This window comes from Dermacentor andersoni, chromosome 3, assembly GCF_023375885.2.
Source record: "Dermacentor andersoni chromosome 3, qqDerAnde1_hic_scaffold, whole genome shotgun sequence".
Lineage (NCBI taxonomy): Eukaryota > Metazoa > Arthropoda > Arachnida > Ixodida > Ixodidae > Dermacentor > Dermacentor andersoni.
Window position 1 is genome coordinate 100,670,825 of NC_092816.1, and position 6,000 is coordinate 100,676,824.

At 46.7% G+C, this 6,000-nt stretch overlaps 1 long non-coding RNA gene across 1 annotated transcript; it reads right to left on the reverse strand.

Annotated features, from left to right (window-relative positions):
* Window positions 1-4,701: 4,701 nt before the first annotated feature.
* LOC129387209 (uncharacterized) lies at window positions 4,702-5,723 on the reverse strand. Its single transcript, XR_008614483.1, has 2 exons — window positions 5,220-5,723; window positions 4,702-4,851 (listed from the first exon to the last, which is right to left on the reverse strand). It is a non-coding gene; the product is annotated as an uncharacterized lncRNA (long non-coding RNA).
* Between the last annotated feature and the right edge of the window lie 277 nt (window positions 5,724-6,000).

Sequence of the window (6,000 nt, forward strand, 5' to 3'; positions counted from 1 at the left end):
ATACCGGGGGAATCCAATAAACCACATGGAAAAGATGGAACAAGGGTCCAATAAATATTTTAGCGCTATGGCTGGAGCGGGAACGTAGAAATTTCGCGACAGTTTGCACTTGAGATAGACCCCATTTCAAATGAACATAAAGTTTTCTGTAACACAGCAGAGTTGTTTCATGACATTAATAAACATCGCTGGTAACCACGGCGGGAAACATTCTCACACTTGTTTAGGAATTTTTCACAAATACTGTAGTTCATATTTGAATGCGCTGAAGCGAAATAGACGGAGCAAAGTGATGTGAGACACACGAGCATCTGCAGGCATCCACACGTATCCAAATTCGCACGAAAACTTTCGGTTGTAATAGGCACCATGTGTGTGTGTGTGTGTGTGTGTGTGTGTGTGTGTGTGTGTGCGTGTGCGTGTGCGTGTGCGTGTGTGTGTGTGTGTGTGTGTGTGTGTGTGTGTGTGTGTGTGTGTGTGTGTGTGTGTGTGTGTGTGTGTGTGTGTGTGTGTTTATGCGAAAGTAGGAAAGGGTCCCTTGAGAGTAAAAGCCGGCGTCTCTAGCAGTGAAATGGCGCCTAAATTCCTATTGGCAGTGACTCCACGTCATGTGCGCGCCTCGACAAAGAATATCGGGCGAAAGGGAACACCTGCTACCGAACTGGCGCACCATAAGTTGCGTGAGAGGAGACGGCATCACTCACCTCCCTCTCGATAGCCCCTGTTATCCGCTTGTTCCTTGACCTCGCAAGCTCTCGACTGCATTCTAACTTCGCCACGGTAATTGACATATAGAAAGCAATGCATAAAGAAACAATAGATTTGAATCAAAGAACTTTCACAATATTGAATTTCGACCGTACAACCCCACACTCAGAAGCCAAGTGCCTAGCCACTTGTGTTAACCAGTGGCCCCTACGTAGCAAGTCTGCGTACTATGCTTTATCACATCAAGCTAATAGGACCGGAAGTTCCTGTGTCAAGCCCAGCGTGACAAAAGCGTTAACTTCAAGATCACTACGAACTACCCGAAAGTGTCTCCATTAGATTCTATGGCAGTCGGGCGAGGTAGTTTGACTTCAGTTTCGATGTGAACCAGACTTGTGGCCAAGCATCTCAACGCGCTCGCTTGCCCGCGAGGAGTTCATAACTCGAAGGACCATTCAGCAGCGTTCAATTGGACATTAATGCTTTAGCATTCGCAACTCGCAATTGTTGAGGTGTCCTCTGACATTTCTTTAGTTTGATCTTGGCGCAGATTTACTTATGCCCGGGGAGCGTATTTAATTTTGCCCCGTTCGTTAATTACACTCCTAACGCTATGGAACACACGCATACACATCTTATTGCATAAACCGCAATTACGCCCCACGCTTTAAATTTCAAAGCGAAGCTTTCTTTGCCTCTTCATTTAAGTTTTTCACTGATGCTGCTGCTGTCGCTGTCTTCCATGCCGCGTTAAAACGCCGCGGAGGAGGCTGTCTCTGAGTGCGTATATACTTGGCAGGAACGTGGCAGAGAGGATAGGCGATGCGAGAAGCTCGTTTGCCCCTATCTATTGACGGTCGCCACAATGCACTCTAGAGTTTCCTGGGTGTCGCCGCAATACCTCCCCGCCAGTTGAGGTTATTTGTGACCCCCGAAATAGAATTGTAGAAGAAGCAGTGCTTAGTTTTGTACTAACGTGTAACAGTCCAGAGGGTAGGTAGAGAGAAGGGTAGAGAGGAAGTAGGCAGAGGAAGCAGAAAATGGGTAGAATGACCGTTGTCACGAAACCAAGTAATAAGAGCCTCGCCACTCTTTGTTCCCCACTCGCATACTTGGTAGGATAGGTAGGAGAGGAGAGGCAGGAGAGGAAAAATATGGCGTAAGAAGGCACGGAAACGCTACTACTAGACACGACACCCCCCGGTTGCAGACAACCTGCGTTAATATTATTTCAACGTGCGGTACGGCACGTTTCTGCTATTTCTAATTTTTGAGGTGGACAACAGGGCGTGAAGACGCAAAGCTGCATTAAAGCACCGTAGCGTCTAGGTAACACTACGGAAGCAGTCGCACGTCACATGAACACTTCTGGGTACTCCAATGTAGGTTGACTGTCTTTACTATGTAAGTGCCGGACAAGCTCATGGCGGAAGCCGAAGCTTCGTGAGGAACGAAGGAGTGAACGGGTGCACGAGCACGGGGGCACGCTGTCGCTGTGTTCTACCCAGGCGGACAGCATGGTTCCGAGCTCCTAGGGTGAACGAGGTCCTGCTGGGCGAGACGTGCGTGGCAAGGTGGTAAGGGCCGTGGAGCCGAAAAGCGACGAGGAATGTGCGATGTACCGGCGCTCCAGCTGCCTGTGTTCGAGATGCTGCCTGACCTGAGGGACGCCGGTCTCACCGAAGGTCAGCGCACCTCAGTGGTGCCGAGCAGCCGTGCAGCCACCTCCGGCACAGAGGTCGCTGTGTTAGATGGGACCTTCACGTGCGACCGCCGGGCGGGAGTTGCGAACGGCGTAAGAGCCGGGCACGGAGGCCGTGCTAGACTAAGTGGCTGGACAGGCATTTCCAGGCTGCCGCTGCTGCTCTTAAACGTATCGTGCGTCCCGAAAACCGTTGCTGGACGTGGCCTGAACGTGTCGTCATTGCAGCAGACTCAAACACGGGATTCTAGAGTGCCATGACGACGGAAACGTGAGCCCTTCAGCAAGGGGCTCCTTCAACCCGTTTATTCTCGTGTGCTCGTGTGGACGTACTGACAGCTGTTGCGAAGCTGATTAACTTTATTTATGCTCTTTTAATGTTATCTGGTTTCCTTTAAGTATTCCCAATGAAACACGGTTCCTAAACGAGTCTCTATCTGTTTTGTGTATCACTGCGCACTGAAAAATGTGCCGAACAGTCCTAAACACTGCACTGTCGTTCCGTTGCTCGAGGTCGCGAGTTCAATCCCTAACGCGGCAGCCTCATTTCGGCGGGGCCGGAATACAAAAACACTAATGCACTTTGACTTAAATGCAGACGAAAGAACCCCGAGGGGCAAGAAAGGAAGCCCGAGTCCACCCCTACAGCGTGCCTCATAATTCAATTTTGGTTTGGCGACATACAGCCCCATAATTCAAATAAAGTTTGACCCTTCAGACACGACGCGATTTCAAGTTACTGACAACGGCGCCCCACAATCCCACAAGCAAACACATCTCGCCATGTCTCCTGCGTACTACTCACACAAGCAGCAGTAGTGTACGCAAGGTAACGTTTAATATCCACCCATAACTATCGTGTTGCACTAAACGGGGAAGAAATGAAACATTCGCCGTGAAAATCACTGATGATTATCGTCAATCAAAGTAAACATCAGAAAAAGCTTCGCTTACATACCTTCCCAGTGTGTGAGATTGGTATGGCTTTTCTACATATTACTCAAGAATGGCGAAAGGTAAAACGGACGCCGACAAGAAAAAACATAAAAAGGAAAGAAAGAAGCAACAAGTTTCAGCTGCCCTCTTGGGGCCTTCTTCAAAATGTGAACAAGGCTCCCGCTTGGGAACCGAAACGTCTTGTTTTCTTTTCATGTTCTTGTCGGCCTCCGTTTACCATTAAATATGAACAATTCCGACCAGACGAGTTTTCGTCGAACCCTTGATTTAATCACACATAAAATTCCCCTTATATTTTCGCCAAGTATATACAGTTTTCGTCGTGGTGGGGGTAGCGCAAGGTAAAGAGGGACACAGAAATTGCGCCTGTGCTTCGTGTGGAACAACAGCTTATGTGTTTTCTTGTTCCTCTACCGCCGTTAATGTTGTGGTACCTGTCATCATGAATGCATATGAACTGGCCTAATAAAGTTGCCTGCTATGTTACGTTTCTAGTTTATTTCGCCGAGGACATGCAACCAAAAACCTCTTATGATGGAACTACGGACCTTCTATGACGCGCAAAAATAAGGAATAGAGGAGAGTTCCGAAAATATTTGCAACACTTTGAATTAGGCAGGTAGCACGAAAACTTTTCCATGCAATAAGGTTGTACATTTCCCTTTTGTTCAATGAACGTGAAGTTGGTATCTTGTAGTCTTGTTTTATGCCTCTGGGAACATTGTGGAACTTATGAATAAATAACCTTATACAGAGCCTATCTTTAACCTAAAAGTTTTAACATTTATTGCTTGACACTCACAACAAGCTTCATTTTTTTAAGAAATAAAACACTGTACCTCACATAGTTCGCCAAGGAACCCGGGGAAAGTAATTACATGCCTGCTATTGCAAATCAAAATGGAATGAAGAGTATAATTTGGTAATTATTTCGAAAGCTAATGGTCATGGTGTGCACTTAAAGCTTTCGGTACACGACGCACATACAGCGGCCATCATCTCCTACAAATATGATATATTTCCCATGTCTGGTCTTCCCAGGAAAGGGGAATAAATTTCTAAGCGTTTTTACAACTCCTCAAAGCAACGAAAAACAAGAGTCCAGAAATTTTCATTTCCCGATAACTGACACGGACACATTAAAATTTTCATGAAGGTTGTCACTTACGATCTCTCTGTTTGCTTAAAATCTAACCTTGGTATATATACCTTTGCACAAAACACTCAGGCTGGCATGTAGTGTTTTTGAGGTGTTTCTATAGTCGCGTGTTGTTTCTATAGTTGGCATCGTATACTTCCAGTTAGTTTCAGATCCCAACACAAAAGTGAGAACCTGGGAAACAAAATAATTTTATTGGTGCAATCAGTCTGGCATAATTTTTTTCATTTCCAGAGAAACTAAGTGCACTTCCTTGTATCTGCCGTCTTCTTCCTTTGACACTTGTGATGCTGGAAGCCGTCGGTTCACGCCTTTTGAACTGCACCTGCAAAATAAATCTCTCTAGATCAATTAGTTCTGTGGAGAGAGAAGTTTGAAGAAAACTCTCATTTGACTCAGAGCTACTCTGTGAAGCACGTGCAGCAGTTTTATGAGTGGCAGTATCTGTAATAAGTTGATCAAAACGAGAATTCATTTTTCTCCATGATCTTAAAGAAAATGAAGTGCAATAAATATTTATACTACCAAACAAGAACAAAGTTACCTCAGTCACTCCAATAGTTAATCCGTTTCAGAGCATAAATTCAAAGTGTTTTTAGGCAAACAAATAATGGAGCCATCAGAAATAATTTACTGGCCTAGAGTTGTCATGGTAAGCCATACACCAATGGCATATTAAAAACAAATACTCACATTTCGTCATGTTTACAGAATAGCAGTAGTCTTCAAATCTAAGGCCGTGGTGAAGATCCTATGCGGTGACCCCGTACGCGTAATGCACTGGATGCGGGTGGTAGTCGTAGCGGTGGCCGTAGCTGTAGCGAGCCGGGTAGTAGCCGTAGCTGTAGGCTGGAACGTGGTGGACAAGACCGGTCACCGCGGTGGGCACCGAAGCGTGGACGGTGTGCACGGCCGTGGCCGCGGGCGTGTAGGTGGACACCTTGGCTAAGGTGCGTGGTACCCCAGGGTGGGTCGACTGGTAGCTGACCACCCGGCTAGCCTTGGAAACGGCAGGAGCGTGGTGGACGGTGGTGGACACGGCCGGCACCGCGACCACGGGTGCAGTGTAGACCTTTGTGACTGCCGGCACTGTAGGTACTGCTACGAATCCAGCGAAGGCACCACTGGCCACGGCCAGAACGATGCAGGAATAGAACTGCGAGAGGGAGAGTTGAACGGTATCCGCGTAATAATACGTTCTTGCAATGTATGTGGGCTCAGAACGGATGAAAAAAAGGCAATTGTCCCACAAAAAGCAGCACGCCTTTAATCGTAGCGCTTTTTAAGATACGTGAATGCAGAGATTTCCACTAACGTGATCGTGCATCTAATTAGGATTTACGTGCATCTGAGACACGGATACAACATTGGGAGCTGTGTTGACTAGCTTTGACTACACCTATACTACTTCATATACTAAGGTTAAACTCGATAAGATGCACTGAGAAAGAATACGCACATGCAAACAGCCAAT